Source organism: Rousettus aegyptiacus, unplaced genomic scaffold (assembly GCF_014176215.1).
Source record: "Rousettus aegyptiacus isolate mRouAeg1 unplaced genomic scaffold, mRouAeg1.p scaffold_m13_p_12, whole genome shotgun sequence".
In the NCBI taxonomy this organism is placed as follows: domain Eukaryota; kingdom Metazoa; phylum Chordata; class Mammalia; order Chiroptera; family Pteropodidae; genus Rousettus; species Rousettus aegyptiacus.
In genome coordinates, this window is record NW_023416287.1 from 46245625 (window position 1) to 46273213 (window position 27589).

Consider the following 27589-nt stretch of genomic DNA (forward strand, 5'->3'; position numbering starts at 1 on the left):
TCCGCCGCCGCGCCCGCTCCGCCCTGCCCCGCGCCGCGCCGCCGCCCTCTTCCCGCCGCCGGCCTCCGCTCGCGTTGCCCCCCGGCAGGCCTCCCTGCCCTGGCGTCAGCGCCCTCCAGGCTCGCCGTCCCCCGGGCACCTTCCCTAATCCTGCACGATCCCAGAAAGGAGAACAGACAGGGGACAGCTGAGGGACCTCTTGCCAGGGGAGTCAGGCAGGGAAATGAGCCGACCCCACGAGCGCCCACCGGTGTGGGTTCTCGGGTGTAGATGGGGTAAGACGATGGGGGCTTTAAAACTGGGGAGGCAGACGGAAAGGACAAACTGGATCCGGCCCCTCCACCACCCCATTTTGCTGACTTAGCGGCTGACCCGCCCCGGAGGGGGCTGAAGACCCCTCGGGCTCGAGAGTTGAGGCGCTGTACTGTTGAGAGTTCCCGCTGAGCTGACGTGGGCAGACTGGGTGCCACCGGGAGCCGCCCTGGGTGGGTTCCGGGATCGCGCGGGCCTTGGAGGGTGCGCATGGTCCCCGCCCGCGCTGCGAGTGCAAACCCAAAGGATAGAAGGGCTTTGGAACACGAAAGTGGAATTTTTCATAGTGACTCTGACCCGCGCGCGCCCCAGACTTCACCGCGGGTACGCGTTATGTCCTTGCCCTCCTTCCTCTCCGTCTGTAAATACAGGTAACGTTCCATTCTGACGACTCCAAATTATTTGTAAAGGTTTAGTTGAAGTGAATACGTGGCTGCCCCCTGCAGCGTTGTCTACAGAGGCAGGGATGAAAAGCGCTTTGGCCCGGGAGGACGCAGAGGTCTGGACTCTATGCTTGTCATCCCCTTCCGCTGCTCGTGGGTGCTGGGGACCCTATGTTGCTGTTTGCAAGGAGGTGTAGGTGTTGTTTGGATGAGTGCAATGCCGAGGACACTAGAAGGATAGCTTAATCCTACAGAGCTTGGCTTGTTTCTCCTTAGGGGGGCCACTGAAAGACTTGGGGGTTCCCTGCAGGGTGAACTAAGCTCTCTCTGGGGACTTGCAAAACAAAGCAAAATTTTGGCTCCATATTTCTTTTATAAAATGATATAGCCCTGACCTCCCTTCGAACTCCAGCCCTCCCAGTTCCCAATGTTTGCTGGCCAGGTCTTCCTGGGTACCTACCTTCTCTCCTCAGGCCCTCCAGCAGGTAAACAAAATCAACTTGTTGACCCTTGCTCCCAGGGTCCTCTAGGTTCTTTCACACCTGCACACCTGAGCCCTGCAGCTGCCAGCCCTCCCACAGGCGTCCTCCACCCCTCTGACACCTAGAACTCCTATAGGCAACTCCAGCTGGCAAGCATCACTTGGGTACTTTTGTGGCAAATACTTAATGTTTGCCAGGTGTAAATCAAGGTTACTTCTAGGCAGGAATGGGGTCCTTAGGAACCAGTAATCCATCTTCTGGGAGATCTTGTGTTGCAGAAAGAAATGACCACTGGATGATGAGTCAGGATGACTCGAACTTCAGTTCCAATCTGTTTCTGATTAACTCTGTGTTAAGTCACTTAAATTCTGTGGGCTTAAGTTTACTCATCTGTAAAATGAAAGGATTATCCTAAAGGACCTGATTCTGTGGCACTTTCAGTCTGAATATGCACCCACGAAAGGCTTTTGCATGAGTTTCCCCATGTGAACACTTCGAGTGAGGAGACTCTGGAAACCTTAGACTGCACCCGCCTCCCAGGTCGAGTGTTCTATCATTTACACCAGCAGTTTCTTTTTAGATACATGAAAACTTTGGGGAAATCCCAACAAGTGTGCATGTGGTTGGAAAGAGGCAGAGAACTTTAAAAACTTTTTTCTTTTGGAGTTTTTCAAATGTTTCCAATTTTAGGAATAATTCTTTAACCTTTGGATCTCTGCCACTGTTCTCCTTCCACTCCCCCTGCCATGATGTTTCTCTGCTTCACTGTAGGTCCCTACATTTCTCTTTATATACAGAACACTCCCAGGGAAGCAGGTGAGGCCATAGCCTCGCACTTGCTACCCCGTCAGACTGTGAGCCTGAGATGACCCAGTCACCCTCCTCTGAGTACTCAGCATCGTTATTTAGACTGTTGCCATTGCACAATATAATTATTACCTTCAAATACATGCTCCCTTCACCCATCCACTGGTGCAGGGAGTCTGGCAAGTAGAGGGCCTGTGGTTCCTGGAAGAGCCTCCCCTCGGCTGGTCACTCAGTCCCTGTAGAATCAAGCCACGAAGTAGTAGCTTTGTGGTTTGTTGAAATAGCCACCTTTTCAATGCTAGTCCTTTAAGTGGAAATTTGAGTCTAAGTTATTCCACGTGCCAGAAAATAGGTGTCCATGTGGCCTCAGAAATACTACTGTAACCTGGATTCGATGAGGAAAGTTGATTTCTTGGAGATTCTGGTAGACACTCCCTGTTGACTGGCGCCCAAGCCTACCATCCATGCTGTGACAGGGAGGTAACTGAGATGACTGAGGCTCATTCCTGGGTGCTTATGTACAAAACGTATAGCATCATCACAGCAACCCTCCAAGGTAAGTATTACTACAGATGAGAAAACAGAGGATCAGAGTGGGCCCCTTCACCTTGTGAAAGGTTCCTGTCACCAGTCTGAGGCCTGTGCCTAATATTGATGTGGCCAGTGCAAGAGTACACAGATTTCCAGAGATAAGCTAGAAATCAAGCTTACAAGAATCACAGAAAGCATTCTGTCCTTCTTACCTTAAAGACAGACCTTCCAGTCTGGGAACCCAGGCTCTGAATAGCATTCTCAGACTCCCTGGGGATTTGCGTCAGGCTTAGCCATGGGGGAAGGCTGACTTCCAGCCTTAGACCCAGCTTTCAGCTCTCCTCCCTTTATCTCCCCTCCAACTCCATCCCACACTGGGAATGGTTCCCTATGCACACATATGAACATCCCCGCGCTCAGCCCAAACTCATCCTCCCCACATACACACAGCTATCCCTGGCCACCCTTTGGTGCACATCGGTGTCATAGTCAGCTGTGGGAGGAAGGGTCCTGGAGTCAGGTTTGGGGACTTTGGGCAGGGAATCCTGAGGTCCCAGATGCTGAAGCAGTGGTGTGGGCCCTGAGACGGCACATCCCAACAGCTCTGCGTCTGGGTCTAAGGGCAGTAATTGAACTCCAAGTCCGTGGCCTTGGAGTTCTCTCTCTAAGCCCTCCTGTCTGCTTGCTTTCCATCTCCTTCAGCCCCTCATCTTCTCCCGTGCCTTTGATCACATTTTACTTCTCAGAATATCTTCTTCTGTTTCCTTCACAGTCACCCACTCCATCCGGAGTGAGGACTTTGGGGTCACTGTCCAGGTGTGGATACTGGTGTCAAAAAGCAGAACGAAGTAGGTGGGAACCTAGTGCTCATTTCTCTTTGCCTCTTTCTCTATTACCATGACAGAAGTCAGGGTCCCATACTCTCTTCTCCAAGTGCTGTGAAGCCCCTGAGGAGAGACCCTGAGGAGCCAGGTCAGGCTCTGGAACTGGGCTGGCGATGGCCACTCATGGTCTCATTTTCAACTAAATCCCTAATTTTTGACAAATGTAATGACATTGGACCATTTCATTGTACTTTCATGTGATCTGATTCTTCGCGGATAGAGAATGGAGACTTTGGAAGGGAGTGGCCATTCTACCTGTCAGCTGTAAGGGGGGTGTGGGGAGGTGGCAGGTGCTGGGACGGGACAGGGAGACCTGGAGACACTGTGAGAGGATTGGTGGCTATTCCTTTCTCTGGGTATTGCTGCCTGAACTCCAAGGGCTGTGATAAACTTGCCTGGGGTAAGCAGGCTCTGGCCACACAGCCACTACCAGGCAAGGAGCAGTCATCACTAGCCATGGCTCCAAGTTAACTCTTGGGTTAAGTTCCTCTGCTATCTGGCACCTTCAACAAAAGATTGTCAAGCTTTTTCTCTGGAAGTTCTGCAAAGGGGAGCTAAGGTCCTACTAATCTGGCAAGCAGACACCCAGGCCCAATGTCTGTGCTCCCTAAATGTAACTTCAACTCTTTATATGCCCTGGCTGCTCCCCCAGAGGGGTCCTGTTATAAGTGGCTGCATCAGTTACAAAGGTAGACTGCAGACCTCTTAAATACTGGCCTGTGTTTAGTGCAGTCTAGGTCAGTATGTTTTCTTGAGTTCTCATTCTTTTGAAAAATTTTATTTCATATATAGTATTTTAAAAAATGTTGACCAGCCAAGGCACCATGCTCCTGAACCAAGTGAACGTGAGGGGAACACTTTCTCCCTAGTGTCTGTGGTGTCGCAGTGGCCCAGCACACTGGGAGGAGCTCGGGAAAACCAGCCTGCTTCTGTCCCTCACTTGCTTTAGGATGGGCTCACCTCTTATCTGTAACACTGAGATCAGAAAACACATAATGTCTAGGGTCGTTATGCAAATTAGACAAGACAGCTCACACTGTAACCATGCTGTGAACTTTCTATCTCTACGCCAGGGTGGCTGCACAGTGATCAAGAGGATGAAAGGAGACTTTCCAGAGTTCTACCTAACATCTGCAGGGCCCAGGGTAAGTGTATAAGTTTGCGACTTTATTTAAAAGTTATCGCGTAATATCTGCTATGTGCTCCAGTTCATCACTTTGGCATGTATGTACCTTTATGACACTCTGGAAGGCCAGGTCGGAATTTAGAATTTTCTGGTGTGATTCTCCAAATTCTCTGCTGGGACATAACAGAACTGGAGAGCTGGCCCCAGCCTCGACCTGACCCTCTTATTTTTGCCTGGCTCTCTGTGCAACCCTGGGAGCTAGGGCCTCCCAATCTTTTCCACCCTGGACTCCAAGCTTCTGATTCTGTGGGGGAGGGGGAAGAGGGTGGGGAGAGGGTTCAGATATGTGCCCTCTGAGGAAGCTCCCAGGGAGTTTTGATGTGCTTCTTTATTTAAGAACCATGGGTTTATTTATCCTCTTTTATGAAGCACACATTTATTAAGTGTCTATTGTATATCCCATATTGCCCTTGCCTCTTTAGGGCTGAGCCAGAGTCTGCCGGAATAAGTGTCCAAAAGTGTCCAAGATAGGGTGCCGGCATCAGGCACAGGACTTGGTGGGCATGAAGTTCCTAACTGAGTTCCAAAGAGTGCAGAACCTTCCTAGGGAAAGGAGGTACTGAGCTTTTCCACTTTTGACTAAGTATGTGGGGAGAGTAGCTCCAGAAAAGTGGTAAGAATCAAGTAGCTAAAATGCTAGCAAGTTCTGTTAACAACTTCTGTGGGCAAGTGTGAGAGTCTAGAGTAGCTGGAAATCCCAGACACAAGACCTGCAGCTCTTTTCCAGGGTCTCCATCAGGTGCCACCTGCCTCCCCAGATCTTTCTTGCTTGAAGCAAAAGTCTTAGGCCATGGGGGAGGAGCAGGACCCCCCACAAGCCCAGAAAGAGTTTGACTGTCTTAGGAGTGAGGGGCTGGACTCTGTGAAATCACCATCTATCATCCTGGATGCCCAGTTTCATGGGGCTAACCAAGAATGGCACTAGATGGGGGAATGGGATGTGTCCCCCAGCCCTATCAGAAGGCTAACACGAAATGGCAAGCAAAAGCTTAGAGAGAGACCCTGCCCGTGGCACAGCCATGCAGGGGCGTGAAAGCTGAGGAAGGAGCAGGAGCATTGAGAAAAACCCTCTGGCATATATTCACACAATGGAATAGTATTCTGCAATAAAAAAGAATGAGGTATGATACATGCTGTGGTGTGCGTGAACTCTGCAAACAGTGTGCTCAGTGAAGGAAGCCAGACACAAAGACCATGTAGTGTATGATTTCATTTATGTGAAATGTCCAGACAGGACAGAAAGTAGATTAGTGGTTGTTGAATATGGGGAGGATGAGGAGTGAGAGGTGAAGGCTAAGGGGTTCCCTTTTAGAGTAATGAAAATATTCTAAAATGGATTGGGGGGATGGATGCTCAGCTCTATACATATATGAATAACCTTTGAATTGAACACTCTAAATGGGTACATTGTATGTTAGGTGAATTATATCTCAACAAAGCCCCTTTAAAAATCCTTCTGGAGAGATTTGAAGCTGTGGTGCCATGAGGGTAACTATAGCAACAATAAAACCCAAACCTAGTTTACCACTGACTAGATTAACAAACTCTGTACTAATGTCCTAACAAGAGAAGAGGCATGCCTATTCCAGGCACAAATATTATTTACCTCAATCCCTACTGTTCTTCTCTACAAAAATTATACAAAAATGTCAAGGGAAAAAGCCCAACTCATTATTAAGAGATAAAGCAATTGGCAGAACCAGACCCAGTCATGGCCTAGATATTGGAACTATTAGATACAGGCTTTAAAATAACTGTGATTGATATGTTAAAGATCTAATGAAAAAGATGGACAACATACATGAACAGATGGGGAATTTCAGCCAAGAGAAAAACTGGGAAAAACATGAAACAAATTTTAGAAAGAGTACTGTGGAAGCAGTATGGGGGAGAGAGAGCTATGGGGGAGGTTAGGACATTATTGCAGGAGGCAGTATGATGGGGGCTTGACCCACTGCAGGAGAATTCTTAGGCAAGGAGGGTATGGTAATTACTTTGAGTACTGTCATGATGATTATATGAGAAGGCACAAACTACAGAAGTATGTTTTAAAATAGAATTAAAAGATTATAATTCAGACACTCCCATTCAGCAGTTGCCTTTTCTGTCTAAAGACACCACATTCCAGTGCATAGCCATTCTACCAGGCATGGTTGTGTCGAGCGTCTGGGCAGGACCAGTGGGCAAAGGGGTGCTATTGGTAGCTCCCCATAAGCTGCCTGGTCCTGAACTACCTTCCTGCCCTAGTACCGTGTTGTCCTGGCCTCTGTTGTCAGAGACAGATTTCTATGGTCTAGGAGAATGGATGGAGAAGGGAACCTTCTTTCTGATCAGATATTCTGCCAGGTGACACAGCTTGTATTAAGAATGAATAAAAAGAAAATTTCTTTAACTCAATGGGACTAGGGCTGGAAGACTCGGGAAGGTGGAGAGCATGGGGAGACATGGAAGGTTTGGGAAAGGGGAAAAAGAATGATAGCAAAAGACAGTGCTCTTCCAAGAAAATTAGCCTAATTTGGTAGCTTTCAAATATTTTTTGACTTGACTCACTGTAACAAATATATTCGTGATTCAGTGCATGTACACACACTCAAAACTGGAATAGAATCTTTTCAAAATACTCTTACCCTAACTGCGCACCTTGTACATTCTCTGATATTTTCTCTTTGAGTCTATCCGATTCTTTAAGCAACCTCTGAAATTTCTAACAGCTTTATTCAAGCATCATTTACATACCGTAAAACCTATCGTTTTGGGTTTTGAGGGAAAGGAAAAGAGAGTGTCTTCAGGCTGGGGGCTCCCACCGCACTTCCCTGCTTTGCAGATCCCCAGAAATCCACCCTCTCTGCCTGCCCTTGACATGCTCTCTTGGGGACAAGAAGCACCTGACTGGCAAGAAGTTCCCTCTGCCTCATGGGGTGTCCTGGAAGATGCTCCTGCAGGCCCACAGATCATGAGGTTTTCCATATTTCCATTTTTAAAAAAGTGTAGGAGTCACTTCTGGTTTTACTTTAAGACGCATAGCCTCTCTTTCTCAAATGGGCAAGATGACCCAGAAGGAGCAGCCTGCTATGGGAGTGGCAGGGACAGCATCAGAGGGCTCCTCTCCCCAGATAACTGATCAGATTGGGAGGCGGAGGCCAGGCCATGGGAGGTACAGGCAGGGCCATTTCTGCATGCTCCTCTGCTACCACTTATTTTGGTATTTCTGTGTAAATCTAATTACAGAAGATCTGGAAAACTTGCAGAGAGTTCAGAATAAACCCATTAAGATTGTTTGGGATTTTTTAAAAAACATGAGAGGTGAAAAGAACCATGAGAAAGATGTAACACCCAGTGCAAGTATGAACAAACCCTGGCTAGACCCCAATTTGAAAAACCCTCTGACCTGCATTTTGAGAACAATCAGGGACATTAAATGATACCTAATTGATGTTATTTTTTAAAGTGTGATAATGATATTGTGGTCATATAGGAGACACATGCTGAAGTGTTGCAATGCGTGCAGCTTCTTTTCAAATGCTTCATTAAAAAGGATACGTGCGTGTATACAAAGAGAGATAGCAAATGTGACAAAACGTCAACAATAGGTAAATCTAGATGAAGGGTATAGTTGTTCGTTTTATTTTTGTATTATTCTTTCAACTTTCCTATAGGTTTGAAAACTTCTGACATCAGATGATGGTGGTGGACATGGACTGTGAACGATTTAGCCCAGTGAGTGGAGGACACGGACTGGCAGCAGCCTCCAGGTTCTGCAGGTAAACAGCTGCTGCTGAGAGCGTGGTGATGGGCTTTCTCCCTTCACCACGGACAGCAGAGAAGAGACAGAGGAGTGCAGGGTGCCCTGCGGCGAGGACGACGGTGGCTCTGTCGCCAGCGGGCTCAGAGTTCTGGTCTTAGTCATGGGAAAGAGTTCGAGGGCGAGACAAACAGCCAGGAGGAAAGCGCGAGGTTAAATAAAGGGCGAGCAAACCTCGTAAGGCTGTCTGGTTTATAAACTTCTTTTCTTGGAGGCAGGGCCGGGAAGCCTGGCGCTGACATAGCCTCGTTCAGTTTCCCATTCTTTCTTCCTTATATGTTGCTTCTGGAACTGTCATGGCATCAGGTCCCTGACGGGAGCAGCAGTATTTGTAATGTAGATAAAATTATAATGGTATTATAATTAGCCAAAGATGGCGTCTAGTCTGGAAAAGACCAGTTTTGGTTTATACCCCCTTGCCAGGGCTAAAACGGGAAGACCTGCAGAAAGAAAAAATTTCTGGAGCCGTATCCTGGATGGGAAGGGGGTGTCCCTGGGCGGTCTATCCTGCCTCAGCTCCAAGGGAGGAGGAGGACTTACGGGAAGGGCTTCCAAAGGCTGGAGGTCTCTGAAGACAGGGCACACTCTCTTGGCTCTGTTATGAGTCAAGGGTGAAGAGGGAGGAGGATGTGAATCCCTATGCACTCTTGAGCTCTGAGGTATCCCCATCATGTTTGCTGGGCACTTGGGGGCACAGCCTATGCATCTGATTCAACCCCACCAACGTTCATTGAACATCTGTGGTGTGCCAGGCACCACGCTGGCTCGGGAGACAAAGCAGACAGGTAGCCGGACTGAGACAGGGTTCAGCTCTCCCCGCAGCCCCACCCGACTGTCTGAGTTTCCCTGTTTGGACAGTGGTGATGATGGTCAGGTGGCGGGCACACCTACCCCTGCTCCCCCTCCCGCTGCTTTTGCGTAGGGCTGGAAATAAAAATAAAGATCCTGTTTTATGTGCCTTTCCTAGATAAGAGTCCTGACAGTTTGAGGTGTTCGATTAGAAAATGTTTTTGTTTTTATGGATTTGCTAAATCCCGGGAGTGCCAGAGGAAGGCCCAGGCAGAGCGTGACCGCCTACAACTTGTTTTGCTCCACACAGGAAATGAATCGGAAAGTTAACTGTGACTCTTAACCCTGCATCCTGGAAATTCTAGGTTTAGATAAAGTCAGCTTCCTCATTAGTCAGTGAGTAAGACCAGCTGATCTTTAAATTACCTAGCAGCTCTCATGTCCTGTGATAATCAACACCCGTCCTAACTTATATCAAACAGAAACCAGGTGATCTAAAAATGCAGCCTGTCATTCCATTTTCTCTATTCCTAAGAAAGTAGTGAGCATATATCCATGAAATACACTAAGAAGAATAAATATTCATGTATTAAACAAAAATTTTAACTTAAAATTTTAAGTCTTTTTTTTTTTTTTTTTTTTTTAAAGAAACAAGAGTTCATTAGGCCATTGCTAGCAGAAAAGAAGACGGGTCACAGGGCATGGAGTCTAAACCACCAGCAGCCTGGCTAGGCAGAAAAGACGTGTCTGTCTTCCCTGAGTTTTATGAGCATTTTTATACGTCAAGTAGGGGGAGAAGATGTGAGGCATTCTGAAAGGGTTTTTGTGAGCTACAGACAAAGGGGGTGAGAGAAGACGAAGCAGGGCTCCTTCTGTAACAGGCCAGCAGAGTCTGTGCGGCTCACATGTGAACAAGAAGCGGAGGCTCCTGGGGTTCAACTGCACCTTGCATTCCCTCTTTTTAGGTAACCTCAGGAACAGCCACCTAGAAGTTAATTTAATAATTACATCGTTAACTAATGAGGATGAGCAGTCTTTTGTTGGTTTGGCACTTTAGTTGTGAACTGTTTAACCCTTTTGTCTCTTCATTCTGCCTTCTGGCCTGCTGTAGTTTACTTTTGGGCACCTCGGAATTATCTCCTTGCCACACGCATAGAACTGAGTGTCGTAAATCAAATTCATAACAAATATGATCTGATACCTATCTGATCATAACAGGATTGTTACCATGTTGTATAGCAAAGAGGCAAAAATGGGCTCTGAATGAGGTGACAGAACCCTGGGGTCTAGTCCTCAATGAACCCCTAACAAGCTATGTGACCTCTGAGTCTCAGTTTTGTCCTCTCCAAGACAAGGGGGGTGAGTAGACTGGATGTGAGGACCCTCCAGCTCAAAGGTCCACAGCTTCCTCAGAAGCCTTCTGGCCCTGCTCATGGAAACTTCCACCTCTACCTTCCCCCATCTGGGGGGCCGAGGCAGCGATGATGGCCAGGAGGAGTGGAGAGATGTGCAGGGGTGGGGATGGGGATGGGGACAGAGCAAAGGCCCAGAGGAGGGAGCCACCCAGTGAGAATGGGCTCTAGGAAAGTCCCTGCCAGAGACTTAGGTGGGGGGAGGGGAAGTAAGGAGAGGAGCCTTCACCTTCAGATTTTTAAAACCAGCTGAGGCAGGGCAACTTTCAGCACTAGGCTTGAGCAGTTTATATTTTAAAAAAATAGTCATTATGTTATTTTTCCATTAAAAAATAATAGATGAGTTTTGCAAGATAAGGAGTTCTGAAGATCTGCACAACAGTGTGAATATATTGAATATTACTGAATTGTACACCTAAAAATGGTTAAGATGGTACTTTTTGTTATGTACTTTGAACCACAATTATTAGAGAGGGATGGGGGAATAATAGACAAGCTTCACAAAAGTTGGAAAAGACTGAAAAGTAACAAAAGTCAAAATCCAATCCCCAAACACCATGAATTAACCAATTAATTAACACATTTCCTGCCAGTTTTCTATTCTAGAGGAGTGTTTTTAAACTTAATTAGGTTCATGTTGCGTGTATGCTTTAAAAACAATGAACTTTGTAAAGGTAACTTCTTTGTGTTAGTATGGTGCTTCATACAAAACATTTTTAACGGCTGCCCACCATTTTCTTGTGTATTCTAATTATCCCCTTATATTTGGTCATTTGGGTTGTTTCCTATTTTCCACTATTATCAATAATTTTTTAATACATCCTATGACTAATCGACGCATCTTTGTGCATAAAATATTATTTGAATTTAGAATTGAAGATTGATTCCTAGAAGTGGAATTACTGGGCCAAATGGTATGCTTAAAAGCATTTTGATATATACTGTCAGTCCTCTTTCTAGAAAGGGGACAGAGTATCATTGCAAGAGAGAGCTCAGCACAGCTGGAGGATGAGAATCACCTAATGAGGAAGGCAGTCTTCACATGCCCTCCTCAAACATCCTTCCCTCATCTCGGAATGCCTGGAATTCTTTGAGAGGGAGACAAAAAGCCTTATCCCTCTCTCAGAGAGGAAAGGCTTTATAGGCACACCTGGCAAGGAACTGAATTCTGGTTTGTGTGGATAAAGGTACAGGATCCTGCTTTAATTAGAGGAGAAGGGCTTATAGAAGTGGAGGTAGCTCCTGGGGGGACCAGGCATGTCACTGGGGAAGGGAGGGACGCTCCCATCAGCTCTGCCAGGGGTCTGCCCATGGCATTGCTCCAGTGCCACGGGAACTCACTGATACTGCACTATGGCCCCGGGGCCACTCTACCTGCCCCTTTCTTACAGGGGACAATCCCTGACAGTTTCATTTGCAAAGTGTTATCTGTCCCTTTCTATGTGATTTCTGCAGTGTTCTTTCCTTAGGATGATAGAGCACATAACTTTCCTGCTAATAGATGTAGCTGGACTAGTGCCCCATGGAGCTCTGAGGTCAGACAAGTAGGTTTAATTTCCTCTCTGCCACATGGGGAAATGGGAGATAGGATGCCAGCTTTGCAGGGTTGTGGGGCAGATTGTGTGTTGGGTCTGTAAAGCCTTTTCTTTTTGTGTCTGGCACAGAGCACACTCAACGCATTTGGCTCAGTGTGTGTACCACATAAATGCACCTCTGAGTCCCAGAGTTGTAGAAGACAACTTTGCTTTCTTGAGGCCATGGGTTGTAAAAAATTAGGATTACATTAAGCAAAATAGAAACTGTTCTAAGTGATTTGAAATGTGGTTGTTTATGTGTGTGTGTGATAGCGAAATTTTGTGGTCCCAGACTCCAGTTGGACATAACATCGCCATGCAGGTGTGTCAAAATTGAACTTATTATCTGCCTCTGGATGTCTGCACCAACCACATTATCATGCACTCACTAAGCATCTACCATGAGCAGATCGTTCAGGTGTGCCACATTTAGGAGTCTACCTCCTGGATTAGATTATAAATTCCTAAGGTTAGAGACTAGATTACCTGTATGTTGTCCATGATACTCAGCACATTATTTACTATGCAAGGCACTTAGTAAATGATTGTGAATGAAGAAAATAGAATGACAGAAAATTTGCAGTGCAGGGGGACTTTCTTTTCTGAAAACAAGATCTAGAATGTTATGATGGGAAATGAAGAAAAATTTCCATAACGCCTCCCTAAATGAGAGATTTCCACAGAGTTAGGTATAAATTCAGATGGCAGGGTTTTTGTTGTTGTTGTTGTTGTTGTTGTTGTTGTAATTTTTTAAAAAAAATTACAGTCGACATTCCACATTATATTAGTTTTAGGTGTACAGCATAGTATTTGGATATTTATACAATTCATGAAGTGATCCCCCCAATAAGTCTAGTACACACCTGACAATATACATAATTATTACAATATTATTGACTATATTCCCTTTATGCTTTACTTTACATCCCCATGACTATTTTGTAACTGCCAATTTGTACTTCTTAATCCCTTCACCTTTTTCACTCAGCCCCCCAAACTTCTTCCCATCAGATGGCATTTTTAAATAGTCAGAATGGTTTACAATTGATGATCAACCAATTATTTGCCTTAATTCCTTTCCTAGTCATTCCCCACTGGTCTAGTTAGAAACTAGTTTTGTATCTAGCGGTAGTCTTGGCCCTGAATGTTCCATTGTGGGGGCAGTAGGGCATGCAGGGCAGGCCAGGTAGTGGGTCCAGCCCTGTCTTCCCTTTGACCAGCCTACAGTTTCCCTTATCTCAGGCTCTGGGGTCAGCGGGCCCTCTCTCTGCCTAACAGGAGTGCTGGGAAAGCAACTGAGATAATGTAGGTAAAGATGCCTGCAAATTGCAAACTGCCAAACCAAAGTAATGAGAAGCCCTTATTATTTTTTCTCTACAGTAAAACTAAAGCTATTTGGAGAGCTGAACTCAATTCGAGCTGAGAGCCCAGTCCCTCCCAGCTGTCTCAGCTGTTCTCAGGAATTCTGTGGCAGCCACACCCTCAGTTCACAGCTGGCTCAACTGATTCAGAGAAGAACATCTCTCCCCACCCACCCTAACAGCTCATCCCCCAATCCTTTCACCCTTTCCATCCAAGCACATTTGTGACTAGCTCCCAAATATATGCTACAGGGCTCACTCGTTTAATCAGGGAGAATAAAGCAATCTGATGCTGTGTCCACACTGCTCTGGGGAGGGAGCCGTTGCTTTCTCCCAGATTTAATGATCTTTCCAAAGCAGGTATTATTCACACTTTCACAGATGAGGAAACCAAGTCTGAGAGAGGCCAAGTAACTCGTCCTGGTGACACATTCAGGCTCTAGCTCCTTCTTCTTTGTACTAATTTTGTTGGGTGGCAGTAAGAACACTTAACATGAGATCTACCCTCTTAACAAAGCACACACTACATTATTGTACTATGGGTACAATGTTGTGTAGCAGATCTCTAGGATTTACTCAGCTTACTCAGTTGAAACTCTGTGCCTGCTGATTAGTAACTTGCCATTGCCTAAATAAGAAACAAGGCCCCGAAGCCCTCCAGCTGTATTTATACTGGTGCAGTACAACAGAACTTTTTAGCTTCAATAGAATTGATTGAAAACTGTTGAAACAAGAAGAACCATTTTGTCCCCTGCTCATTCCAGGGAGATCTAGGGAAGGTGCAGGCTTTCCTTATCAGGTGAGATTTTCTCTCTAGCCCCTGCCCTTCCTATGCATCCTCGCTGGACAAAAACCTGCACTCACCACCATGGCGACACACTGAGCAACTGGCCTCTGCTTCAAGTCCCTGACAGAAGCCATACCAGTGCCCAGCTGTTTGACTGCTCCAAACTGAGCTTTCAGTCAAGGTGGAAGCAGAGACACTCCGGGTCTTATGATTATAAGCCGAAGCCCTAGGCTTCACCCTCTATTCTGGCTTCTGCTCAACAGAACAGCTGGAGAAGTGGTACTTCGAGGGCTCCTTGACTATTTTTATGTGGCCATCTGCCCTCCAAACCAGGCTTGGCATGCAGCAATAGGCCTGAGGAATGCTACGGCAGGTGGGTGACGCCCAGACAGCTGAGGACGCCTAGCCCTGCCCCTGACTGTTGTAGGGACGCTGGAAATGTGGCAGGAGGAGACCAAGGAGAAAAAAAGCCTTTTACATATCACAACTTGTGTGCACCCTTGATTCCTTTTCTATTTCTAGAATGAGCTGAGGCCAGCTCCACTCTGCCATAGCCAGAGTCTGGATGGCAGGCTCAGGCAGGGAGCATAGCATGCCAGTCAGACTCACTGGGTAGCTGCTAACCTCAATCCCTCAGAGGAGAGGGCATAGCAAATGGTCGGCAAAGAAAACACACCCAAAGGAAGGCCTAGGGCTTCAGCTTGTATTAGTCAGACCCAGAGCGCTCCTGCTGCCGCCTTGACTGCAAGCTCAGCGTGGAGCAGTTGAGCAGCCAGGTCTGGGCCAGGGCCGTCACCAGATTTGTGGTTAGAGGACAGGCTTTCTTCATTCACAGCATCCTGGGAGGGAGGAAGCATTGAAAAGAATCAGTCAGTGGAAATCCCTTTTCATGATAGAAAATTTTAAACTCGAACAAATTAGAGACAAGGATAATAAACCCATGGATCCATCATGTAGATGCATTTTCTTAAACAAATATTAACAATATACCTATTTCCTAATAAAAGTTCTTTTTAAAAAAAAAAAAAAAAGAAGGGTGTGTTTGTGTAAGAGTTATAGTGCATGTTTTATTTGTCCTTCTCAGGAAGAAATGAGAATATAAGTGGGTCAGATATTTTGAAGGTAGTTTATTGAATTTCTGTCACACCTTTCTTTTTCCTTAGTCAAGGGCATTTACTTCCCAAGCATTGATGGCTGTCTGCCGCATGCACAGCTCCCTTCCAGTCTCTCTGTTGGGATCTGCCAGCTCTTAGAACCTGAGAAGAGGTAGGTTCAAGGAGGCCAGAACCCTGGGCTGGCACTGGTGGGACTTTGAGAAAAGGACTTAAATTCTAGATTCTAGGCTTCCTCTTGTGTAGAGTAATCATGATAGTGTTCACCTTAACTGTATTGTTCTGAAAACCAAATACAACTATCTTCAAATCATAGAAGTATCTTGTGATGATAAAAATATTCAAAAATTTAAAGGAGTTATTTGGAACATGCCTGAACCAACGGGAATTAGAAACTCTTGCTGGCCCCTAAAACCGTCCTCCCTCTAGATGGAGAGGTTGGAAAACTGAACCCGTGGGCAAGGGTTCTGGATGCAAGTGGTGGCCGACTGGTTAGATGCTCTTGGGCCTGGTTAGGAAGCCGGACTCTCCCTCTCACTCTTCCTGCCGCCCAGCGGGACCTCACAGTGCTGGAGGCGCTGCCGCAGTAGCCCCCCTCAGACCCAATGGCAACCTTTCTCATGACCATGAACACCTCATTCCCTGGGAGAAACACTTTTATGCTTGAACTGTGTAGAATGATTGTTCTTCCTTATGTGAATCCTCCCTGAAACGGGCGACTTCGAGAATGAAAGAAAGGCTGCAGTCACAGGGCAGTCGCTGGAGCCGAAAGGGCCCTGACCCAGCTGGACCTTACCTCTTTCTCCTGTTTCTACTTGGTTTGATCTCTGTGTTTGTCTCTTGGGATTTTTATGTGGCAGGAGCCATGGATGCTGCTTGGACCAGCCTGGGTCACATGGGCAGTTTTACATTTGGTAGCTCTACCCAATATTGTAGAGTTGGGTACCCAGCTGTCCTTCGAAGAAGGGTGTTTGTTTCACCAAAAGAACGGGAAGGGATGTTTTGCAGAGAGAAGCAACACATGACACAGAAACTTATAACCAAGACAACAAAGACAAGCTCTGGACTCTGGCATCTGAGGGCTACATTTGCTATTGCTGAATGATCCTGCACAACCACCCACCCCAAAACGCAGCAGTCTAAAAGACAGCTATTTTTCTCCTGTTCCTCTGGCTGCCGCCTGGCTGGTGACTCTGCTTGGGGCTGCATGCCATCTGGGTGTGACTCCAGGCTGCATGGCAGGTTCAGACCTATTCCACATGTCTCACCTCGGAGGCCTGCTGAAAAGTCAGCGGTTACTTGGACATGTTCTTGTCATGACAATCAAGAGAGTGCCCAAGGCCAGGCCAGGCATGCACACTGAAGGCTCAGCTCAGGTTTTATCTGCAAATACACCAAGCCTGCCATGACTGGGCTCCAGTTACTTAGACATCTAGAAATTTTCCAAAACTCTGGCTGACTATTCTAAACATTATACTAGCCCTTCTATACAAAATCCAATGGGATTTTCAAATAAATATTTCTTCTTCAAGCCATTTTTCTTGAGCACCATAAATAAAGCTGCTATATGTCAAATGTTTTTCCAGTTTAGTGAAAGGAGGAAACCTGTAAAACTATATTCAACCAAGAACACAAATCTTGCATTTTAAGTAAAAGATGAACACTTTGACGTGAAATTTTATGTGAAACAGTTGAAGCTTTCTTGACACTAATTCAGCTTTTACTGTCTTGATTTTTAAGTTTTCCAAAAAGTTGTTTTCTCATTGTAAAAGAAATACTTAAACGAAGCAGAACCAAACCATTAATCATGAGTTGTATCTCCAATTCATGAAAACCAAATCAAGAAAGCATTTCATTGGTATATCATGTTCCATATGAATATTTTCTTGAAGTTCTATTGAATACCTTCTGTCTGAATATGCTTGACTTTAAAACACTTTTTATTATGAGAAACATTAAACATGTTAAAAGTAGAGAAAATGGCATAAGGAACCCCCATGTGCCCATTGCCCAGCTTTTAACAATGATTAGTTCATGAGTAATCTTGTATAATCATGAATATTCTCACGTACTTTCCACCCCACTTCAAAGTATCTTGAAGCATATCCCAGATATCATTTATTTTGTGTATAAATATTTCAGTTTGTAGATCTAAAAGATAGGGAGTCTTTTTTATTTTAACTACATAATAGATAATCTTAAGAACTTTCATGTCTTCTAAATGGTTTTCATTTGCCTTATGAACTTATTTTGATTAATTTTGTGAAAGTTTTTTTATTATAAATGACTCGTGGTATAAGTTTTTCCCTTTATTATACATTTATACGTTTTATGTCTTTTAATTATGAGCTCTAACCTTGATATGATTGTATTGCTGATGAAATGTATGTTTTTGTTATTGTCAATCAAAATTTATGTCAGTACCAATAATATGCCAGTCTTCTTTGTTGATTTTGATACATGTTTTTTCTTCTTAAAGAAGTCCCTTCAACATTTCCTATAATTCTGGCTTGGTGGTGATAAATTCTTTTAGTTATTTTTGTCTTGGAAGCTCTTTATCTGCCCTTCAACTCTAAATAATAGCTTTGGTGGATAAATTATTCTTGGTTGTAGATCCTCGGTCTTCATTCTTTCAAATATCTTTTTGCCAAGCCCTTCTATACTACAATAGTCTCTCTTGAGAAATTAGCTGCGAGTCATACCAGTATTCCCTTATATGTAATTATTTGTTTTTCTCTTGCTGCTTTAAAATTTTTTTTATTTGTATTTAACCTTTTGCATTTTAATTATGATGTGTCTTATTGTGGGCCTCTTTGGATCCCTGAATTTTGGAATCTTCTGAGCTTCTTGGGGTTGTATGTCTATTTCCTTCACTAGGTTAGGGAAGTTTTCCATCATTATTTCTTCAAACAGCTGTTCAGCATCTTGATTTTCTTCAGTTATGCCGATCAGACAAATTTTTGGAGCCTTAATAGTGTCCCATATCCTCCTTAAATCATCTTTATAGTATTGGCCTCTTTTTTCTTGCCATTCTGATTGAATGTCCTGATTGGCTTTCCTGTCCTCTAGATAGGGCATGTGATCCTCTTTATTCACTTTGTTTATTCCTTTGTTTATTTCATGTAATATACTTCTCATCTCAGATCATGTGTTCTCCATTTCAGACTGGTTCCCTCTTATAATCTCCATCTCCATTTTTATCTCTTTGTTGGTGTGCTCTACATTTCCCAAAAGTTCATTGAACATCTTTATAACCAGTGTTTTGAACTCTGCATCTGTTAGATTACTTGACTCCATTATATCTAGATCTCTGTTCTGTTTTCTCATATGGTTTCTGCTTCTTTGTCTTCCTATTTTGGCTGCCTTTCCGAGTCTGTTTCTATGTACTAAGCAAAGCTCCTAAGTCTTTCGGTCTTATTAGCATAGATTTGTGAAGTAAGTGTCCAGTGGCACAGTCCTGAGAAGGGTTCATCTGCAGGTGAAATTTAGCCCTGGCCTGTGCCCCTCTTGGGCCACCTGTCAAGATTCAGCAAGCAATCCACAGATGCTGTGCTTATAGTTGCCTCAAAAGGCCACACCAGAAACCACGGCCAGCTGCCTCCAATATGAGTCTAGACTCTGCTCAGCAAGGCACATCTGACTGGATACACCTAAATATGGCTTGGGTGGGGCCCGGGTTGGGGAAGGTGAGGTTTCAGGGAATCCTCTGGGCAGAGCAACCTGTTATCCAGTTTGATGACATCACACTGTGGTGGCGCTGTGTCTGTGCACTGGGAGAGGGTAGGCTCAACAGGGAACAATGGATACCACTGGCACTTCTGTACAGAGCGAGTCTCTCCTCGGCCCTCACTCCAACAGTGTCTCCCTGTAAGTCCCTGGTGCCCCCTGCGCGCAGCCGAATCAGCACTAGTGCTCAGAGTGAGCAGGTCCGTCACCGCGAAAATCCACTTGTAGACGTGGCCCCTTTAAGAGGCGTCTGCCGCTGCCGCAGCCTCCATGTCACTCAGTTCCTTGGAACCCGGCAGTCCTGCATCCTCACCCTGTTCTACCTTCTGCTATTGCAGGGTGATCTTGGATTTCTCCCTGGTAGAATGGTGTGTTCATCTAGATCCCAGGCGATTTTTCCTTGCTTCTGCTCCTTGTTTCCATCACAACTTTGATTTGGTTGCCAGAGGGATGAACAGAGCCCCTGTCATCTACGCCATTTTTTTCTCCTCCTCTTTCTTTCTTTTTAAATATTACTACCTCTATAGGTAGGGGATCCGTTGGCCAAGAAGGGGAATTTACAAATCTGAGCCATTTGTAATTGAATAGATCTTAAAACTTTAAAAAATGTACTCATAGAGAAGACCTGCGCTCTCGGGCAGGACAGACCCAAGGCAGGGGCTTTGCGGAGGTGTCCTCCTCCTGCAGCCCCATTTCCAGTACATACAGCCTAAGTAAGCCCTAAGATGGTCGGTGCTTCTACCCAAACCCAGAAAGACCACAGATTCCCAAGGTAGGTTTGCTTTCTGTGCCGCCAGAATTCCTAAGATAAAAAATATAAAGACCCAAAGGGAGTTTTTTCTGTCCAAAGATGAAAAATAGTACCACTATCATTTTTCAGGAGGAGCTTGAGGAAATACAAGAATAATTTAATAAAAATAGATATTGACAACATTGGGTATGTCAGTGGCTATGAACTTCAGGACCTGTTTTAAGAAGCAAGGCTTCCTCCGCCTGGCTACAAAGTGTGTGAGATCATGGAGAAAATTCTAGCAGTTGCTGACAGAAACAAAGATGACAAAATCAGTTTTGAAGAGTTTGTGTCACTAATGTAAGAGCTAAAAACAAAGACATCAGCAAAACATTCCAAAAACTAATCAACAAGAGGAAAGGGATTACTGTTATTGGAGGAACTTCATCTATTCCTAGTGAGAGCACACGGCATTCTTATTCAGGTGAAGAAAAAGTAGCTTTTGTTAACTGGATAAACCCTGAAGAATGACCCTGACTATAAGCATCTTATAGGCATGAATACCAGTGATGGCAGTCTTTTCAATTCACTTGCTGATGGCATTCTTCTTTGCAAAATGATCAACTTATCTAAACCAGATACAATTGATGAAAGAGCCATTAATAAGAAAAAGCTCACCCCTCTGCTATCTCTAAAAATTTAAACAGTCTTGAATTCTGCCATGGTTGTACAGTGGTCAACACTGGAGCACAGGATCTCAAAGAAGGAAAACGTTACTTGGTCTTGGGACTTCTCTGGCAGATCATCAAAGTTGGTCTGTCTGCTAATATTGACATTCCCTGGAATGAAGCTCTGATTGCATGCTAAATGAATCTGAGGAACTAGAAGAGCTGACGAAGCTTTCTCCAGAGGAATTACTGCTGTGATGGGTGAACTACCATTTGACCAATGTAGGATGGCACACCATCAACAACTTCAGCTAAGACATTAAGTATTCAAGAGCATATTTTAATTTGCTTAATCAGATTGCACCTAAAGGTGACTGGGATGATGAACCTGCCATTGCCATTGACCTTTCAGGATTTAATGAGGTAAATGACCTGAAGTGTGCTAGATTCTTGCTTCAAGAAGCAGATACACTGGGCTGCAGACAGTTTGTTACTCCTGCATGTGAGGTTTCAGGCAATCTGCTTAATACACACCCATGCCTACACAAGCCTGATAATAATGATATTAATATAAATTTATTGGAAGGAGAGAGCAAGAAAGAGAGAACTGGATGAATTTTAGTGTGTGGGGGGGAGGTCAATCCATACATTAATTATTTGTACAGTAATCTTGCAGATGGCTTAGTGATCTTTCAGCTCTATGAAATGATCTGCATGCCAGACAACTGAAGCCATGTTGTCAAACCTCCTTTGCGCTTGGAGGGAACATGAAGAAGATCGAGAACTGTAACTATGCAGGGGAACTTGAGAAGAATAAGGCCAAATTCTCCTTGGTTGGCATTGCTGGACAGGACCTAAATGAAGAGAATTCAACACTTACTCTGGCATTTGTATGGCAGGTGATGAGAAGGTACACATTGAATGTGTTATCAGATCTTGAAGAAAGTGAAAAAGTAAATGATAAAGTTATTATTAAATGAGTCAATCAGACTTTTAAAAGTGCACACAAAAATACTTCTATTTCCAGCTTCATGGACAAATCTATTAGCACTATTTTACCTGCCCTAGATTTATTTAATAGGTGCCATTCCACCAAATGAAGTTCATCAAGAAATGATCAAGAGAGAAGATTTTTCTGATGAAGATAATAAGCTGAACAATGATAAATATTGCCATTTCAGTTGCTCAAAAGATTGGTGCCTGAATATGGGCCTTACCTGATGAACTTGTAAAAGTGAAATAAAAAATGGATATGATGGTGTTCACATGCTTAGTGAGAAAAGGACTGAACAGAACAAAATAAACACTTAATGTGATTTTCTACCACATTATATACACTGAATGCCTTACAGTTTTCAGAATTCTGAAATGTAGTTGGTATAAAATCAGAGATTATTTGTATGCTCAAGAGTTGTATAATTCACTTACTAGTAGATACTGATAATGGAATATGTTCATCAAACTGATATTTCATGATTAAATTATTTTCGTTTTCTGAAATTCTCATGAAAGTAAGATTAATTCATTCTTTTGCATAGTTCAAAAGAGAGCAAAACTTTTTTTGCAGGTCCTGCTGTGAAATGTTTTGATGTGTGTGTGTGTTAATTTTGATCATAAATGTATTCAGTCATAATCCAGTTTAATCGCTTTGTTTTTTTCCTCCAACTATGTGAAGTGGTCTAAAACTTTAACTTTTTTATAAATTTCTGTATTGTCTAAAAATTCTAAGTGACAAGTATTATCCTATTAACATTAAAATTTATATATATATATTAAACTAAATCTCAAAAAAAAAAAAAACCCAAAATTCATTCTCTTATATAAGAAGCCAGAGCTTTTTATGGAAAACTTAATTTTAACTGCATAGATATTTTACATATGCTAGTTTGGTAATACAGCCTTAACTATGACAGGCAGCATATAGGTATTGGTAGGACATTATTAGAGAAATATGTGTGTGTATATACTTTCTTAAATGGTATGTATAATTGGTCAGTCAGCCAGACATTAAGCATTTATTGTGCCCACACTGTGTATACTTTTCAGTTTATAGATATCTGGATATGCATACAGTTATTTTCTGACTGACTTCTTCCAAATGTTCACAACCAAACATTGGCAAGAGGATCTCAGTACATATTGACACTATAATGTTAGCTTCATATTGCAGATGCTAGTTTTGATCTGTACTGAAGCCCTAAATAATTTAGAACATGCCCACCAAATATCTTTAGTAGAAAATAACACAAAGCCTATTCAACATAAAATATTTTCACATGTTTTTTTCCACAGCCTCCTACAAGTTAGTAGTGTTTGGTTAATGCTCGTGTTACTTGGGAATAGCTAAGCCTGAGACCTGTTTTTGTCCAAGTTTTTAGCAGTGGACAGATTCTTCTGCTAACAATTGAATTCAGAAATCTACTTCCTCCTTCTACCACTGTCAGTGCCAGTGAGCAAAACTGCTATGCAAAAATTTGCTATCACTTTACGTCAGTGTAATGAGTAGTCTGAATCCCCCTTCTACCATTGATTGAAATACATGTATTGGTAAGAGTGAGACTGCTCATGTGTTTAGAATAGACTTTCTTTTTAACTGAAATCATCAACAGGTGGAACTATACAATATATTCTTCTACAAAAGAGATTTCCTTTCCTTTTATAGTTTGGTGGTCGTTTTCTTACATGATGATTAAGATTTGTTCTTGCTCTTTTTTGAGATTATTTCAATCATGTTTCCTGTTTTGATTTTTTTCACCATTGTTTTTACTAAGTTATCTGTGTATGTAAAAACATTTTTTTTAACTGTGCTCATATTCTTTGTGAAGTTTCTCCCTTACAACGAACCTGAGATCTGATCTAGAGTGAGCAGATATTTTATTTTGTTAAATAGATTTCAAAATGCTGCACTGGGAGGCCATGCTCTGCCTAGGACAGATCTGGAGGTTGGCCGCCGGGTGGAGGAGAGGATGAGAGTGTTTTGATATAGGGCCTCACACTGCCATTTCCTCAAAAGCCAAGCGTCTCTCAGTGGACATCTAATTCTTGCTCTGAGAACTTTTATGTTGTATTTTAATTTAGATGATTACATGTCGTGTGTGTGTGTGTGTGTGTGTATTTCAGTCCTATGTATTTTTGTACTTAATGCTACTAAGAAAAGAGCAGAGGTGGACTTCCTTTCTTCATTTATTTATTTCATTGATCAAAAAGCATTTGTTGAGTACTTTTTATGTGAAGATGCTAGGTGCTGGCAGATGATGGGATAATGTCAAGTGTAGGTGGCTGTATGATAAAAAGTTTTGTAGTAGCCTGAAAAATCAAAGTGGTAGAATTGAGCTCTCATATAGTAGGTCATAGTCTCACTTCAAGAGACAAGTTATTTAACTACACCATTAAATTAATATTGTTAATTTGGATTGTGTTTTTTCAGTTTTGTTTATATTTATTATATAAGTTTTAAAAATAGTCATATGGAAGCTATCAGCAGGCCAGGGAGGACCCGGTTCTGAGCAGTGGTGGCGTGAAGACTCCATGCAGGAAGGAGGGGCAGTGAAGATTCAGTATGACCTTCACAGATTGACTTCCAAAGGTGGGCATCTTGGGAGAGGGCTTGGGCGGGACACGATCCCTGATGGTCAGGGTACGTCCCCCAATGCCCTGGCATGTTAGTCCACAGAATGCCACGAGGTGGGGTAGACCACACAGTGGAATGGAGGCTTGGAATAAAAAGTAGTGTACTGAGAATCAGATTTAAAAAGCCACATTTCTTTAAATGTTGTGTATATTTTACCACACACTCATATACACAGCCACACACAAAGATGGAACTCAAGTCCACTTGAGTTTGTGGACTGCAACGTAAACCTGCTCTAAGAGTTTGGGGCAGTTAGGCAGCTAGAAGCTCTGTGCAGCATGTTTTGAGCTTGGCCCCTCTCTGAGGCTTTAGCAAAGGAGTCTTCTGGGGGCTGTGCTTTTCTCAGGGTGTGACAAAGAGCAAGCCCCCTAAATGAGCCAGGTGTTTGTAATTGTTAGTGTGAGATGGTTGCAACTCCTTTATAGAAACTGAGATAATTGTAACAAGGAATAGGAGTCTTTAAAGAAAAAGGTGACAGAGAGGGGTGCCCAAAGTTTTCTTTACATGTGATTTATTTATCACGGAGGAATGGGAGCAGGAGATAGGAGACCCCCCTGAGCGGGAATAGCACCCCTCAGGTTTGGAGGCAGAGCGTCATCTGTGGTTCGACCCTGGGCTGTGAGCAAGCTGGACCCAGCTTCCTGGAGAAATGCCACATTCCCGCAGGTCTCCGGCACTGAAGAAAAGCAACACCATGTCCCTAGGTGGACCAGGCACAGGCAGCGCCAGGCCATAGCTCTCCCTATGAGAGGGGTAGCTCAGAAGGGTGTACATGTCTGCCTTACATCTCTGTGTAGGAAGAAAAGCATATAGATGCTGTGCCACATGAGGAGAAAGAGAACTTTCCCGTGAGGAAATGGATCCCAGTTTTAGGATCCTCATCTGACAGAGCTTACAGCAGTGTTTCTGACTTGGGGCCCAGGGGCAAGCCAGGTAACAGACGCCTTCTCCAGTGCTGAGCAGAAGAAGAATAGAATTGTGGTGAACTGAAAAGTACAAGGCTGACAAAAGGAGCTCTGTTTACATTTTTTAAACCTGTGCCAAGAAAACCTGTCTGGGAATGGAATTCCTGAACCGCCTTGTTTCAATGCTAATTTTATCCCCCTTTGAACCAGACACGGGCGCCCTCTGGATTGCGGCAGGGAAGTCTGTTCACAGCAGGATGATTTTAATCGATCTGTCTTTGGCCATGAGGTAATGGCTTTATAATATTTCATTCTAACACCCTCAGTTCATGCCAGGCCTGTACTCTGTCCCCTGCTCACAGCAGAAAGTACACCTTGAATCGTGGGGTGTGGAGCTAGCAGTGTATGTGGTGCTCAGAAAGGGGGGCACACTGATAAACATCAAGATGCACACTCACAAGAGAGGGTCATGAGTGCTGAGCTCATAGGAGCAATTTCCTGTTTTTCTGAGTTATGATTCTAGAAGTAAATGAATTGGAGCTGTGGAACTTGGCCCCATCAAAGGCACACAGAAAGATCCTGAGCCCTTGAAAGGGACACATGACACGGGAGCAGACTCAATGAATGACTTAAGTACTGGTGACGCCCAAAGCCCTGGAGCACCTTCTTGCAGTCCTTGCTTGCTGTTGTCTGCCCTGCAGCATGCAGCGCTGCAGTTTAAGGCAGCCCTGTAGCCTCTGCCAGCAGCCGGACCAACAGCTGGACCACGCCTTTCTCCAAGCGAGTGGGCTAAATGTAGGTTGAAGGAAGACTAAGATTAGAACAAGAAAGTGTCACCTTTGGAATGCACATTACCTAATCTGGATCAGAGAGGGAGTAGCACCTGTTGAGATGTTTCCTATAAACAGAGCAAGTTTAAATTCTGCTGGTTTCTCCCATCAACAGTCTCACAAAGGGGTCTCCAAAGCCTTTCATGTCAACAGACTCAGGCTTCACAGCCCCCACTCCACTGGCCTTGTGCATTCGCACCCAGAGCCCCATACACCTTCCAGAGGGTTCTGGAGAGGCCTCTTCCTCCTGGGCTGTCCCAATAAGTCACAGGATTGGGGAAAGGTCTCAGCTAGTTCAGAAACACTCAGATTCTAAATAGTTCTTTTGAATTAAGCCCCTTTCCACGATGAGATGGCACTTCCATGTTCTCCTTTTGCTTAATCCCCCCTTGAACCAGGCACGGGCGCCCTCTGGATTGCGTGAGGAAAAGGACCCAGGAGTGAGAGCCTGAGAGCCACGCTGAGTCAATGGCATCAGGCACTTCAGTGAAAATTCCTTTTTTGGAAGCCAGGCAGTGACTCTCCAAGACTGCTGAATCCTTGGGAAGTGACGCAAGCCCACAGTCAGGGAGAGGCAAAAGAGCGCTCCTCGGAAGGTGCCCCTGAGTTCCCGCCTGAGACGCAAGCAGCTTCTGGGGCAATGTCCCTTAGCATGAACTGCATCAGCTGCCAGTGATGGGAAGGGCTCTTGGTGGAGCGCCTTATATAGCAAACAATTTACAAAGGAGGCTCTCGTACACACAGCACAGGGAGTGCATCTGAGCAGTCTGTGAAACTCCCTCTACCAACAGCGGCATATCATTATCGGAGGAGAGCAAAAACGATGCATTTTCCGCTACAACACATTTTTTTCACTATGTTAGCAGAAGAGGCTGAATTTTGGCAATGTTGCAGAGGTTCCTTTACTGTTGCCTCTCCTGCCTGCAGGTTGCCAGTGCCTGGCCCCTTCTCCAAGTAGGTAGCTCAGACCCAGAACAGGAACGGATGCTGGTCACAGTGACTTCAGAGGGAGACTCTGGACTGTGTTTCTGAAGGGAAGGACATCTAGGCTCCCCAGGGAAGGTCTGACAATGGGCATGATCACCGGAATGGTGAGGGTGCAGGAGACCCTTGCTGCTGGGGTTCCAAGACAGCCTGTGGCATCTTTTCATTGTGGCTGAGCTATCAGCCAGGAAAGGAGGAAGCTACATGCAACAAAATTTCTTCATATGAAACCCACAAATCTGAATAAATTTGTCTCCTAGCACCTGTTACCCTTATTCTAATAACAGCACTCCCATTTCCTTGGGGAGCCATGTCTCCCCACCCAACCCGCATGGTTGGGGCTAGCCTTCCCTGTCATGTGGCCCTGAATGGCACACCAGTTTTGGTGACTATGTGAGGGGCCTGTTTCAGGGTGTTCTGCTGGGAGGGAGCCCAGGACTTTGGCCTGTGGGGTTGACATTCTTGCTTCCATGTAAGGAGGGCCTGCCTGAAGATGATGCCAACTCAGAGAAAAACAGGACCAGGAGTTGGAAAGATAGATTCCTGGACACTTTCTTTGAGTGCCTGTGTCTGCCGTGCCTTCAGTTAGAGCCACTACTGCTGTCCTTGGCTGCATCTTAGCTTATGGCAGCCTGGGTCAGAGTTCTGTCACTTGCAACCAAGGGTCTCGAGTGAGAACACAGGCAACAATTA

General features: G+C 44.5%; 1 long non-coding RNA gene and 1 pseudogene across 3 annotated transcripts; both read left to right on the forward strand.

Moving 5' to 3' along the window:
* The first annotated feature begins 69 nt into the window (after window positions 1–69).
* LOC118610022 lies at window positions 70–16539 on the forward strand. 3 transcript variants are annotated; one of them, XR_004953664.1, is made up of 4 exons: window positions 70–3367; window positions 4473–4544; window positions 8242–8346; window positions 13543–16539. It is a non-coding gene; the product is annotated as an uncharacterized LOC118610022 (long non-coding RNA). The 3 variants fall into 3 exon arrangements; XR_004953662.1 differs by lacking the exon at window positions 13543–16539 and having other exon boundaries at window positions 8242–9151; XR_004953663.1 differs by lacking the exon at window positions 13543–16539 and having other exon boundaries at window positions 70–3363; window positions 8242–9151.
* A 3168-nt stretch (window positions 16540–19707) lies between these two features.
* Window positions 19708–21974, forward strand: LOC107497697 (annotated as a pseudogene).
* Window positions 21975–27589: the final 5615 nt, after the last annotated feature.